The sequence below is a fragment of the Coregonus clupeaformis genome, chromosome 17 (assembly GCF_020615455.1).
Source record: "Coregonus clupeaformis isolate EN_2021a chromosome 17, ASM2061545v1, whole genome shotgun sequence".
Classification (NCBI taxonomy): domain Eukaryota; kingdom Metazoa; phylum Chordata; class Actinopteri; order Salmoniformes; family Salmonidae; genus Coregonus; species Coregonus clupeaformis.
Window position 1 is genome coordinate 70,258,629 of NC_059208.1, and position 15,982 is coordinate 70,274,610.

Here is a 15,982-nt window from a genome sequence, read left to right on the forward strand (position 1 = left end):
ACATACAGTGAGGGAAAAAAGTATTTGATCCCCTGCTGATTTTGTACGTTTGCCCACTGACAAAGAAATGATCAGTCTATCATTTTAATGGTAGGTTTATTTGAACAGTGAGAGACAGAATAACAACACAAATATCCAGAAAAGCGCATGTCAAAAATGTTATAAATTGATTTGCATTTTAATGAGGGAAATAAGTATTTGACCCCCTCTCAATCAGAAAGATTTCTGGCTCCCAGGAGTCTTTTATAGAGGTAACGAGCTGAGATTAGGAGCACACTCTTAAAGTGTTACCTGTATAAAAGACACCTGTCCACAGAAGCAATCAATCAATCAGATTCCAAACTCTCCACCATGGCCAAGACGAAATAGCTCTCCAAGGATGTCAGGGACAAGATTGTAGACCTACACAAGGCTGGAATGGGCTACAAGACCATCACCAAGCAGCTTGGTGAGAAGGTGATAACAGTTGGTGCGAATGGAAGAATGGAAGAAACACAAAATAACTGTCAATCTCCCTTGGCTTGGGGCTCCATGCAAGATCTCACCTCGTGGAGTTGCAATGATCATGAGAACGGTGAGGAATCAGCCCAGAACTACACGGGAGGATCTTGTCAATGATCTCAAGGCAGCTGGGACCATAGCCACCAAGAAAACAATTGGTAACATACTACGCTGTGAAGGACTAAAATCCTGCAGCGCCCGCAAGGTCCCCCTGCTCAAGAAAGCACATATACAGGCCCGTCTGAAGTTTGCCAATGAACATCTGAATGATTCAGAGAAGAACTGGGTGAAAGTGTTATGGTCAGATGAGACCAAAATCGAGCTCTTTGCCATCAACTCAACTCGCCGTGTTTGGAGGAGGAGGAATGCTACCTATGACCCCAAGAACACCATCCCCACCGTCAAACATGGAGGTGGAAACATTATGCTTTGGGGGTGTTTTTCTGCTAAGGGGACAGGACAACTTCACCGCATCAAAGGGACGATGGACGGGGCCATGTACCGTCAAATCTTGGGTGAGAACCTCCTTCCCTCAGCCAGGGCATTGAAAATGGGTCATGGATGGGTATTCCAGCATGACAATGACCCAAAACACACGGCCAAGGCAACAAAGGAGTGGCTCAAGAAGAAGCACATTAAGGTCCTGGAGTGGCCTAGCCAGTCTCCAGACCTTAATCCCATAGAAAATCTGTGGAGGGAGCTGAAGGTTCGAGTTGCCAAACGTCAGCCTCGAAACCTTAATGACTTGGAGAAGATCTGCAAAGAGGAGTGGGACAAAATCCCTCCTGAGATGTGTGCAAACCTCGTGGCCAACTACAAGAAACGTCTGACCTCTGTGATTGCCAATAAGGGTTTTGCCACCAAGTACTAAGTAATGTTTTGCAGAGGGGTTAAATACTTATTTCCCTCATTAAAATGCAAATCAATTTATAACATTTTTGACATGCGTTTTTCTGGATTTTGTTGTTGTTATTATGTCTCTCACTGTTCAAATAAACCTACCATTAAAATTATAGACTGATCATGTCTTTGTCAGTGGGCAAACGTACAAAATCAGCATGGGATCAAATACTTTTTTCCCTCACTGTATGCATGCACCACTTTTCTGTTATTTATTTTGTATAATTTTTTGAAACAAGTTATTTTTTTCATTTCATTTCACCAATTTGGACTATTTTGTGTATGTCCATTACATGAAATCCAAATAAAAATCCATTTAAATTACAGGTTGTAATGCAACAAAATAGGGAAAACGCCAAGGGGGATGAATACTTTTGCAAGGCACTGTAAGAGAGTGTGTGTGAGAGAGAGAGAGAGACAGAGAGAGAGGGGAGGGTAAGAGTGTGTGAGAGAGAGAGAGAGAGAGAGAGAGAGAGAGAGAGAGAGAGAGAGAGAGAGAGAGAGAGAGAGAGAGAGAGAGAGAGAGTCGTCCAGAAAAGAGCCGTTAAATTCTATAACCACTTAAAAGGAAGCGATTCCCAAACCTTCCATAACAAAGCCATCACCTACAGAGAGATGAACTTGGAGAAGAGTCCCCTAAGTAAGCTTGTCCTGGGCCTATGTTCACAAACACAAACAGACCCCACACAGCCCCAGGACAACAACAACAACAACAACAACACAATTAGACCCAACCAAATCATGAGAAAACAAAAAGAGAATTACTTGACACATTGGAAAGAACAAACAAAAAAACAGAGCAAACTAGAATGCTATTTGGCCCTAAACAGAGAGTACACAGTGGCAGAATACCTGACCACTGTGACTGACCCAAACTTAAGGAAAGCTTTGACTATGTACAGACTCAGTGAGCATAGCCTTGCTATTGAGAAAGGCAGCCGTAGGCAGACCTGGCTCTCAAGAGAAGACAGGCTATGTGCACACTGCCCACAAAATGAGGTGGAAACTGAGCTGCACTTCCTAACCTCCTGCCAAATGTATGACCATATTAGAGACACATATTTCCCTCAGATTACAGCGATCCACAAAGAATTCGAAAACAAACCCAATTTTGATAAACTCCCTTATCTACTGGGTGAAAAACCACAGTGTGCCATCACAGCTGCAATATTTGTGACCTGTTGCCACAAGAAAAGGGCAACCAGTGAAGAACAAACACCATTGTAAATACAACCCATATTTATGTTTATTTATTTTCCCATTTGTACTTTAACTATTTGCACATTGTTACAACACTATATATATACATAATGACATTTGAAATGTCTTTATTCTTTTGAAATTTCTGAGTGTAATGTTTACTGTTAATATTTATTGTTTATTTCACTTTTGTTTACTATCTACTTCCCTTGCTTTGGCAATGTTAACACACGTTTCCCATGCCAATAAAGCCCTTAAATTGAAATTGAAATTGAATTGAGAGAGAGAGAGAGAGTGAGAGAGAGAGAGAGAGAGAGAGAGGGGGAGAGAAAGAAGAGGAAGGGCTATAGAGCAAGAGAGAACAAGGAAGGCAGTGAGTGGGTGATCTAGAGAGGACCATGGGGACTTGGCATGGAGGGAGAGGGGGAGAGAGAGAGAGGGAGAGAGAGGGTGGGTGGGAGAATAGGGGAGGAGGGGAGTGATTGAGAGAGGGAGAGAAGAGGAAGGTACAGAGGAAGGGAGAAAAGAAGGGCAGTGAGTGGGTGATCTAGAGAGGACCATGGGGTCATGGCATGAGGAGTGTGAATGTGAGCGAGGGAGGAAGAGAGAGAGAGAGAGGAGAAAGAGAGAATGATAGGGCCATGGGGTCTTGGCATAGTTAGACAGAGGGCTAAGGAGAACGTGTTGGAATCCTATTCAAACCTATCTCCAACCGACTCTGAGTTTACACACACACACACACAGAGACACGGCAGAGGGAAGAGGCAATTGAATTTGCCTCTATGGAATGTGAAAGAGGAAATCTCCTGCTCCTCTGTGCTATAGTGCAATAGCTCCCAATGACCTGCTGTACAGAAAGGAACTCTAATCCATCTCAGTGGCCCTCCAGTCCTCGTGCTACTGTGTGCAAATCCCATCCATTCCTCTTCTTGAATAAATTAGTTTCTTTTTTTTCTGGCCGTGGTGTTTTTTCTCAGCCGTGGTGAGGCTCAACTTTTATCCCCCTGGAGAGCCCTGATGAATGTGTAGAACTCACACCCTCCGGAACATCTTCACACACACACACACACACACACACACACACACACACACTCACTGGCTCAAGTACATATTGGCTGAAACAGGAACACAGTAGCCTACAGTCTAGATCTTGATCTCTTTCTCTGTAAAATACACACACTACTTTGTGGATGAAAGCCTGTGGTATCACCACATGTTCAGATTAATAATGGCATTAAAGAACATTGAACAATTTAAAAGCCCATCTAATATTTATCTGGGAACATAAGTACAACAATGTAATGAAACGCACTTTATATCATCTTAGCTCATGAATATGTAAAACCTGTAATTGAAGAATTCTTTATTATGAGGAAACAAGAGAGTCTCGGGATTTGATAATGAGAAAGAGAGAGAGAGAGAGAGAGAGAGAGAGAGAGAGAGAGAGAGAGAGAGAGAGAGAGAGAGAGAGAGAGAGAGAGAGAGAGAGAGAGTGTGTACGCGCATGTGTGTGTGTAGCGTGTGAAGTGCCTATGTAGCACGTGTGCACGTTTGTGTGTGAGTGCATGCCTGCAAACTTGTGCGCGTGTGTGTGTGTTTATCCCTGCCTGTGTCCTGGGAACCAATCAAAACTGTTCTTTCTCTGCTTGGACCAATCAAAACTGTTCTGTCTCTGCTTGGACCAAATCACAGCTATCATGTTGAGTCGAATACTCTTGTTCCTTCTGCAGTGGCCGGCACAGTCCGCAACGCCATCCAGAGTATGTGTCTATCGATGGAATGCTGCCTGACAACGGGAGATCGGGATTCGATAAGGATAAGTGAGCGCTCTGTTTCATCCGGCTCACTGGGGAATTCACATCCCCCTACTCACACAAACACACACACACACATACACAGTAATACACCCACTCACTTGAGTATGCACACACAGACATACACACATACAACCACACACACATACAACCACACACACTTCCCCCCTCCCTCTCGTCCTCCCTCCTGCCACTATACCCCTGACGGCAGTTCTCTGGTGGTATCAATAAGAAAGCAGGTCCAATCAATGGCTCAGTGTCTCACCATCCCATCAGTCTGTGATCCTCCCCTACACACCAGATTACACAGCCTTAACCTCCCTCCCATCACCAACAGGAGCCTCTCTCACAACTTTACTCACAGACAGACACACAGAGACATTTCTATTTCGTTTTTGTTATATTATTTACAGTGCGCTCCAAAAGTATTGGGACAGTGACATGTGTTTTGTTGTTTTGGCTCTGTAAATTAAACAATGACTATGAAGTTAAAGTGCAGAATGTCAGTGTCAGTAGGTGCTGTAGGTGGGTGTGGTGTGGAATCAGGCGCAGGACGCAGAAGATAAGTCCAACAAAGACTTTTAGTAGAGCACACACAAAAACACAATCCAACAGCCCGGAGGCGAGAAAATGCGCACACAGGCGTAAACAAAAGGGCGCACTAAACATGTGCGAAAATCCTCTCCTAAATACAAAGGAGGCAAGCTACAAATAGCGCACCGAAAAGGGTAGCGCACCAACACGACATAGGAAACAATCACTCACAACACCTGACAAACACAACGAGAACTTATAGGACACTAATGACACTAAACGACAACAGGTGTACAATTCCAGACAAGACCAAACGAACATAGAAACATACAACGGTGGCAGCTAGTATTCCGGAGACGACGAACGCCGAAGCCTGCCCGAGCAAGGAAGAGAGGCAGCCTCGGCCGAAACCGTGACAGTACCCCCCCCTTGACGCGCGGCTCCAGATGTGCGCCGACTCCGGCCTCGGGGACGACCAGGAGGACGCGGAGCAGGGCGCGTCGGGTGACTACGATGGAATTCCGTCAGGAGAGACGGGTCCAAAATGTCTCCCTCGGCACCCAGCACCGTTCCTCCGGGCCGTACCCCTCCCACTCCACCAGATACTGGAGACCCCCATCCGACGTCTCGAATCCAAGATGGACCGCACGGAGTACGCCGGTGCCCCCTCGATGTCCAATGGGGGCGTAGGGAGTCTCCCTGATCTCATTTTCTTGGAGTGGGCCAGCTACCACTGGCCTGAGAAGAGACACATGGAACGAGGGTTAATACTTTTATACTCAACAGGTAGTTGTAATCTGTAACACACCTCGTTCAATCTTCTCAGGACTTTAAATGGCCCCACAAACCGCCGACCCAGTTTCCGACAGGGCAGGCGGAGGGGCAGGTTTCTGGTAGAGAGCCAGACTCGATCACCAGGTGCGTACACCGGTCCCTCACTGCGGTGGAGATCGGCGCTCGCCTTTTGACGACGGAGGGCCCGCTGCAGGTGGACGTGTGCAGCGTTCCACGTCTCCTCCGAGCGCCGCACCCACTCATCCACCGCAGGAGCCTCGATCTGGCTCTGCTGCCAAGGTGCCAGAACTGGCTGGTAACCTAACACACATTGGAAAGGGGTTAGGTTAGTGGAGGAATGGCGTAGGGAATTCTGGGCCATTTCTGCCCAGGGAACGTACCTTGCCCACTCCTCCGGCCGGTCCTGGCAGTATGATCTAAGAGACCTACCCACATCCTGGTTCACACGTTCCACCTGCCCATTACTCTCCGGATGGTAGCCCGTGGTGAGGCTCACCGAGACCCCCAACCGCTCCATAAAGGCTCTCCAGACTCTGGAGGTAAATGGGGGACCTCGATCAGACACAATATCCTCGGGTACCCCGTAGTGCCGGAAAACATGGGTGAATAGCGCTTCGGCGGTCTGTAGGGCCGTAGGAAGGCCAGGCATAGGGAGCAAACGACAGGCCTTAGAGAACCGGTCCACAACGACCAGTATAGTAGTATTCCCCTGTGAGGGAGGAAGGTCAGTGATGAAATCCACCGAGAGGTGAGACCATGGTCGTTGTGGAACGGGCAGGGGTAGTAACTTACCCCTAGGCAGATGTCTAGGCGCCTTACACTGGGCGCACACCGAGCAGGAGGAGACATAAACCCTCACATCCCTCGCCAACGTGGGCCACCAGTACTTAGCACTAAGGCAGTGCACTGTCCTGCCGATACCAGGATGTCCAGAGGAGGGTGACGTGTGAGCCCAATAGATCAATCGATCCCGAACCTCGAGCGGAACGTACTTCCGACCCTCCGGGCATTGAGGTGGACTAGGGTCGGTGCGCAGCGCCCGCTCGAGTTCAGCATTGACCTCCCACACTACCGGTGCCACCAGACAAGACTCCGGCAGTATGGGAGTGGGCTCCACGGACCTCTCCTCCGTGTCATACCGCCGAGACAGCGCGTCTGCCTTACCGTTCTGTGACCCAGGGATGTATGTGATCTTAAATATGAACCGGGTCAAAAACATATTCCACCGCGCCTGGCGAGGGTTTAGTCTCCTAGCTGCCCGGATGTACTCCAGGTTACGGTGGTCCGTCAAAATGAGGAAAGGGTGTTGAGCCCCCTCAAGCCAGTGCCTCCACACCTTTAGGGCCTGTACCAAGGCTAACAGCTCCCTGTCCCCTACGTCATAATTTCGCTCCGCCCGGACTGAGCTTTTGGAATAAAAAGCACAGGGGCGGAGTTTAGGTGGCGTGCCGGACCGTCATGAAAGCACGGCTCCTATACCGGCCTCTGACGCGTCCACCTCTACCTGAAATGGTAAAGAGGGATCCGGATGCGCCAGCACCGGAGCCGAGGTAAACAGGTCCTTCAGCCTCCCAAACGCCCTGTCCGCCTCGGCTGACCACTGCAGACGCACCGGACCCCCTTCAAAAGAGACGTTATGGGAGCTGCCACCTGTCCAAAACCCGGATAAACCTCCGGTAGTAATTCGCAAACCCCAAAAACTGCTGCACCTCCTTCACAGTGGTTGGCGTTTGCCAATTACGCACGGCTGACACCCGGTCTACCTCCATCTTCACCCCTGACGCAGACAACTGATAACCCAAAAAGGAGACCGACTCCTGGAAAAACAGACATTTCTCTGCCTTGACATACAGGTCGTGCTCCAACAGCCTCCGCAACACTCGGCGCACCAGTGCCACATGCTCGACTCGGGTAGACGAGTACACGAGAATGTCATCTATGTACACGACCACCCCCTGCCCCTGCATGTCCCTGAAGATCTCATCCACGAATGATTGGAAAACTGAAGGAGCGTTCATCAACCCGTATGGCATGACAAGATACTGCGTAATGGCCCGAGGTGGTACTAAAGGCTGTCTTCCATTCATCGCTCCCCTAATGCGCACCAAGTTGTACGCGCTCCTGAGATCTAATTTAGTGAAGAAAGCGCGCCCCGTGCAATGACTCCGTCATGGTCGCAATCAGCGGGGAGTGGATAACTGTACTTCACCGTGATCTGATTGAGACCACGGTAATCAATGCACGGGCGTAACCCACCATCCTTTTTCTTCACAAAAAAGAAACTCGAGGACGCAGGGGAAGTGGAGGGCCGTATGTATCCTTGTCTCAGAGATTCGTCTATGAAAGTCTCCATAGCTCTCTTCTCCTCCTGAGACAGAGGATACACATGGCTCCGTGGGAGCGCAGCTCCTGCCTGGAGGTCTATCGCACAATCTCCCTGCCTATGGGGAGGCAACTGCGTCGCCCTCGACATACTGAACACAATAGCCAAATCCCCATACTCAGGGGGAACGTGCAATGCGGGCACCTGGTTTGGACTCTCCACCGAGGTAGCCCCTACGGAAACGCCTAAACATCGACCCACACACTGGGCAGACCACTCCATCAGAGCCCTCTCCTGCCACGAAATAGACGGGTTATGGGTACTCAACCAGGGCATGCCCAGCACCACCGGATACGCAGGCGAGTCGATCAGAAATAGCTGGATCATCTCCTGATGATCCCCCTGCGTACACATCCTAAGTGGCGCCGTGACCTCCCTGATCAAGCCCGATCCCAACGGACGGCTATCTAGGGCATGAACGGGGAAGGGGACGTCAACAGGGAGAAGGGGAATCCCTAAGGCTAAACAAAATTTCTTATCAACAAAATTCCCCCAGCGCCTTATGCTGGGAATGAGGTGCTACCTGTGGAAAACGCACAGGTATACAGAAGTGCGCAACAGAGAGCTCTGGGTGAGTGGGGCGCCTACTCACCTGGAAGGACTCCCCAGTGCGGGGCCTGTCGTCTTCTCCCCTAGGAGGCCATCCCCAGCACCTAGCCGCGGTGTGTCCTCCCCGACCACAGTTGGTGCAGGAGATGGATCCCCTCGTACTCCGACCCCTCCTCTCTCTAGCGCCAGCGCCCCCGAGCTCCATGGGGCTCGGCTCGGAGACGCTGGAGGGTGAAATGGACGGAACTCCCTCGGGACGTCCGCGGGTAGCCAGCAGGGTGTCCAGCCTGATGGACATGTCGACTAACTGGTCGAAAGAGAGGCTGGTGTCCCGACAGGCCAGCTCCCGACGGATGTCCTCACGTAGACTACAGCGGTAGTGATCGATGAGGGCCCGCTCATTCCACCCCTGCATCCGCCGCTAGAGTACGGAATTCCACCGCGAACTCCTGGGCACTCCTCTTCCCCTGCCGGAGGCAGAACAGACGCTCCCCGCCGCTTTCCCCTCTGGTGGATGGTCAAACACCGCCCTGAAGCGGCGGGAGAACTCAGCGTAAGTGATGGTGGTAGCGTCTATCCTCCTCCACTCGGCGTTGGCCCATTCTAACGCCTTGCCGGAAAGGCAGGAGATAAGGGCGGACACGCTCTCGTGTCCCGAGGCGCGGGTGCACGGTGGCCAGGTAAAGCTCCACCTGGAGAAGGAAGCCCTGACACCCGGCAGCGGTCCCATCGTAGGCCCTCGGGAGCGAGAGTCGAACTCCTCTGGGTTCCGGAGCGGGAATGGGCTGACTTGCTGATGGTGATGGTAGGGACAGTGGCGTTGGGGGTGTTCCTCGGGTCTCCCAGCGTTGGAGCGTGTTGATCACATCCTGCAGGGCGGTCCCGATCCGCAGGATCTGGTCATTCTGCTCCCGAACCCGCTCCTCCAACGTCTCCTGTGCTGCTGCGGCTCCTGCTGATTCCATTCAGATGGTGAGTGATTCTGTCAGTAGGTGCTGTAGGTGGGTGTGGTGTGGAATCAGGCGCAGGACGCAGAAGATAAGTCCAACAAAGACTTTTAGTAGAGCACACACAAAAACACAATCCAACAGCCCGGAGGCGAGAAAATGCGCACACAGGCGTAAACAAAATGGCGCACTAAACATGTGCGAAAATCCTCTCCTAAATACAAAGGAGGCAAGCTACAAATAGCGCACCGAAAAGGGTAGCGCACCAACACGACATAGGAAACAATCACTCACAACACCTGACAAACACAACGAGAACTTATAGGACACTAATGACACTAAACGACAACAGGTGTACAATTCCAGACAAGACCAAACCAACATAGAAACATACAACGGTGGCAGCTAGTATTCCGGAGACGACGAACGCCGAAGCCTGCCCGAGCAAGGAAGAGAGGCAGCCTCGGCCGAAACCGTGACAGTCAGATTTAATTTGAGGGTATTTTCATCCATATCGGGTGAACCGTTTTGTACATAGTCCTCCCATTTAGGGGACCAAAAGTATTGGGACAAATGAACTTATATGTGTATTAAAGTCGTCAAAAGTTTAGTATTTGGTCCCATATTCCTAGCACGCAATGACTACATCAAGCTTGTGCCTCTACAAATTTGTTGGATGCATTTGCTGTTTGTTTTGGTTGTGTTTCAGATTATTTTGTGCCCAATAGAAATGATTGGTAAATAATGTATTGTGTCATTTTGGAGTCACTTTTATTGTAAATAAGAATATAATATGTTTCTAAACACTTCTACATTAATGTGGATGCTACCATGATTACTGATAGTCCTGAATTAATATTGAATAATGATGAGTGAGAAAGTTAGAGGCATAAATATCATACCCCCCAAAAAAATGCTAACCTCCCCTGTTATTGCAATGATGAGAGGTTAGCATGTCTTGCGGGTGTGATATTTGTGCATCTGTAACTTTCTTACTCATCATTATTCACGATTCATTCAGGACTATCCGTAATCATGGTAGCGAGATGACGTAGATGCACAAAGTAAACATTAGTAGTGGGTCAATTTCCACAACAACCAGGAGTGTTGAAGGGCAAGGCTAAACTTCTCAGCTGTTTTGGTCCTGTAGGTACCAAGATGTAGCAGCGTGAAGCCAACCCGTGCACATGTGCAGATACTCTGTGTGACTGTGTGAGAGCAGTCTTGCATCACGCTCATCTCATTGGGTGTGTTCGAATAGTACGGCTGACGAAGCCGACTGTAGACGAATGTCAAGGAGTGAAGTCGGAGAGGTGCATCGGCGACAGACGAAAGTCGGACACTGTAATGGTTTTTCAACAGCAAGGCTTAGATCAACATGGCAGTGCCAACATACAGTGCCTTCGGAATGTATTCAGACCCCTTGACTTTTTCCACATTTTGTTACGTTACAGCCTTATTATAAAATGGATTTAAAAATAAATCCTCAGCAAAGGTTCACCTTCCAACAGGACAAAGACCCTATGCACACAAACAAATGTTATATTTGAGATTCTTCAAATAGCCACCCTTTGCCTTGATGACAGCTTTGCACACTCTTGGCATTCTCTCAACCAGCTTCACCTGGAATGCTTTTCCAACAGTCTTGAAGGAGTTCCCACATATGCTGAGCACTTTTTGACTGCTTTTCCTTCACTCTGCGGTCCGACTCATCCCAAACCATCTCAATTTGATTGAGGTCGGAGGATTGTGGAGGCCAGGTCATCTGATGCAGCACTCCATCATTCTCCTTCTTGGTAAAATAGCCCTTACACAGCCTGGAGGTGTGTTGGGTCATTGTGGTCCTCTGTAGCTCAATTGGTAGAGCATGGCCCTTGTAACGCCAGGGTAGTGGGTTCGATCCCCGGGACCACCCATATGTAAAAATGTATGCACACATGACTGTAAGTCGCTTTGGATAAAAGCGTCTGCTAAATGGCATATTATTATTATTGTCCTGTTGAAAAATAAATGATAGTCCCACTAAGCCCAAACCAGACATCATGGGGTATCACTGCAGAATGCTGTGGTAGCCATGCTGGTTAAGTGTGCCTTGAATTCTAAATAAATCACTGACAGTGTCACCAGCAAAGCACCACCACACCATAACACCTCCTCCTCCATGCTTTACGGTGGGAAATACACATGCAGAGATCATCCGTTCACCCACACCGCGTCTCACAAAGACACAGCGTTGGAACCAGAAATCTCCAATTTGGACAGATTTCCACCAGTCAAATGTCCATTGCTTGTGTTTCTTGGCACAAGCAGGTCTCTTCTTCTTATTAGTGTCCTTTAGTAGTGGTTTCTTTGCAGCAATTCGACCATGAAGGCCTGATTCACACAGTCTCATCTGAACAGTTGATGTTGAGATGTGTCTGTTACTTGAACTCTGTGAAGCATTTATTTGGGCAGCAATTTCTGAGGCTGGTAACTCTAATTAACTTATCCTCTGCAGCAGAGGTAACTCTGGGTCTTCCATTCCGGTCCTCATGAGAGCCAGTTTCATCATAGCGCTTGATGGTTTATGCGACTGCACTTGAAGAAACATTCAAAGTTCTTGAAATGTTCCGGATTGACTGACCTTCATGTCTTAAAGTAATAATGGACTGTCGTTTCTCTTTGCTTATTTGAGCTGTTCTTGCCAAAATATGGTATTTTACCAAATAGGGCTATCTTCTGTATACACCCCTAACTTGTCACAACACAACTGATTGGCTCAAACGTATTAAGAAGGAAAGAAATTCCACAAATTAACAAGGCACACCTGTTAATTGAAACCCTTCCAGGTGACTACCTCATGAAGCTGATTAAGAGAATGCCAAGAGTGTGCACAACTGTCATCAAGGCAAATGGTGGCAATTTGAAGAATCTCAAATATAAAATATATTTTGATTTGTTTAACACTTTTTTGGTTACTACATGATTCCATATGTGTTATGTCACAGTTTTGTTGTCTTCACTATTATTCTACAATGTATGAATGAGTAGGTGTTCTAAAACTTTTGACCGGTAGTGTATGTAAATGTGATATTTCCTTTTTTAATTTGTAATAAATTAGCGAAAATGTCTAAAAACCTGTTTTTGCTTTATGGGGTGTTGTGTGTAGATTGATGAGGTAAAAAAACGATTTAATCAATTTTAGAATAAGGCTGTAACGTAACAAAATGTGGAAAAAGTCAAGGGGTCTGAATACTTTCTGAAGGCACTGTAGCTGCTATTGTTTATAAAAGTTTTTCTTTATAAATGTAAAAATAAACTTTCTAAATCCCATATCAAACACAAACTGAAAACATAATTGGTTAGAGAGAGGTCTCAAATATCACTTTCATTTTGTTCTGCCTGTAGCTTTAGAATCGCTGAAAAGTTGGTTCCGGTTTCAGTTATGTCTTTGGTCACGTTCACGTGGGTCAACCAAAAATACCCTAATGATTGGTTGACAAATAGTGTCTCCCACTAGCCAGGAGTTGGCTGCATGGTGCAGTTGATGAGAAACAACTGAAGCGACTTGAAGATGAATTAATAAAAAACTGCATGACATTTGATCACATGGTTTTTGTAAAGTTCATGCAGTCGAAATGTAGGCGCAAGTTGGACATTTCTTTGCACAATAATGCAACACACTTTGAAAGGTGGTGACCATCGTTGATCTTGACTAGACAAAATGTATCCGCTCGAACGCGCCCAATATTTGCTGTGCTGCTGTAGGCAATGTCATCTTGCTTGTCTTGTTGTTCGCCTTTCAAAGTGTGTTGCATTATGGGGATAAACATTTTCCTACTTGCGCCTACATGTTGACTGCATAAAAAAAATAATGTGATCAAAGGTTGTGACGTTTTTACCACAGTTAACTGCAAGTTTCTGCAGTTGCTCTTCAGCAACTTCATCCAGCAACCATGGCCTGTGTTGTGGGAGGTTCTATTGTCAACCAATAACTATTTTAGACATAACTGAAACAGGAACTAACTTTGCTGCGATTCGCCCAACACCCTATGCACTTGTAGGGATCGTAGAGGATTTGACAGCTGTAAGCAAAATTGTAATAAATTCACCTTGCCCTCTGATAGGCTATGTGGAAGTTTTACTATGTTGCTTATACCATTCAAATCCTCTCAGATCTCCACTAGAGGTTGACATGGGAACAGGACTCCCGAGGGTCTTGCGGGATTCTATCAGGAATGGGAGTCAACTGTGTTGACTATTAAATATATATATATATATATATATATATATATATATATACTGTATATACACTGCTCAAAAAAAGAAAGGGAACACTTAAACAACACAATGTAACTCCAAGTCAATCACACTTCTGTGAAATCAAACTGTCCACTTAGGAAGCAACACTGATTGACATTAAATTTCACATGCTGTTGTGCAAATTGAATAGACAACAGGTGGAAATTATAGGCAATTAGCAAGACACCCCCAATAAAGGACTGGTTTTGCAGGTGGTGACCACAGACCACTTCTCAGTTCCTATGCTTCCTGGCTGATGTTTTGGTCACTTTTGAATGCTGGCGGTGCTTTCACTCTAGTGGTAGCATGAGATGGAGTCTACAACCCACACAAGTGGCCAGGATGGCACATCAATGCGAGCTGTGGCAAGAAGGTTTGCTGTGTCTGTCAGCGTAGTGTCCAGAGCATGGAGGCACTACCAGGAGACAGGCCAGTACATCAGGAGACGTGGAGGAGGCCGTAGGAGGGCAACAACCCAGCAGCAGGACCGCTACCTCCGCCTTTGTGCAAGGAGGAGCACGAGGAGCACTGCCAGAGCCCTGCAAAATGACCTCCAGCAGGCCACAAATGTGCATGTGTCTGCTCAAACGGTCAGAAACAGACTCCATGAGGGTGGTATGAGGGCCCAACGTCCACAGGTGGGGGGTTGTGCTTACAGCCCAACACCGTGCAGGACGTTTGGCATTTGCCAGAGAACACCAAGATTGGCAAATTCGCCACTGGCGCCCTGTGCTCTTCACAGATGAAAGCAGGTTCACACTGAGCACGTGACAGACGTGACAGAGTCTGGAGACGCCATGGAGAACGTTCTGCTGCCTGCAACATCCTCCAGCATGACCGGTTTGGCGGTGGGTCAGTCATGGTGTGGGGTGGCATTTCTTTGGGGGGCCGCACAGCCCTCCATGTGCTCGCCAGAGGTAGCCTGACTGCCATTAGGTACTGAGATGAGATCCTCAGACCCCTTGTGAGACCATATGCTGGTGCGGTTGGCCCTGGGTTCCTCCTAATGCAAGACAATGCTAGACCTCATGTGGCTGGAGTGTGTCAGCAGTTCCTGCAAGAGGAAGGCATTGATGCTATGGACTGGCCCGCCCGCTCCCCAGACCTGAATCCAATTGAGCACATCTGGGACATCATGTCTCGCTCCATCCACCAACGCCACGTTGCACCACAGACTGTCCAGGAGTTGGCGGATGCTTTAGTCCAGGTCTGGGAGGAGATCCCTCAGGAGACCATCCGCCACCTCACCAGGAGCATGCCTAGGCGTTGTAGGGAGGTCATACAGGCACGTGGAGGCCACACACACTACTGAGCCTAATTTTGACTTGTTTTAAGGACATTACATCAAAGTTGGATCAGCCTGTAGTGTGGTTTTCCACTTTAATTTTGAGGGTGACTCCAAATCCAGACCTCCATGGGTTGATACATTTGATTTCCATTGATAATTTTTGTGTGATTTTGTTGTCAGCACATTCAACTATGTAAAGAAAAAAGTATTTAATAAGATTATTTCATTCATTCAGATCTAGGATGTGTTATTTTAGTGTTCCCTTTATTTTTTTGAGCAGTGTATATTAAGTAAACTATATTATAGTTTACTTAATATATATATATATATATATATATATTTTAAATGGTCATTTCCCCCCTTCCCCTTATGTCGGCTCACTCTCGCGCCTCGCTCCAGTTGTAGCCAGCCCGTACTTTACCTCAGATGCACTCGGAGACGTACACAATTACACATGTCCATATCCATGAGTTCATCCAATTCTGGGTAAGTAAGTGCAAGGGCTGCCTTCATTTCCAAATCTGGTAATGTGGTTGTTATCAGCTGTGTACAGGCAACTGTCTCGTGAGCTCTGAGCAGCAGCCAAACGGAGCAGTTGCTATGGCTACCCACACGCAGAGCAAGGGACAGACAGACGAGCATCTAAAAATTTGACAGGACAAGATGGGACAGGAATAATTTTCAATCCCATGTCAACTTGCATAAAGAGTAAGGTTTAGGGGTCCATTTGGGATTGGGCCTGGATACTGTATATACAAATAAATGTGATATTTGAGTCTCTCGCACTAAT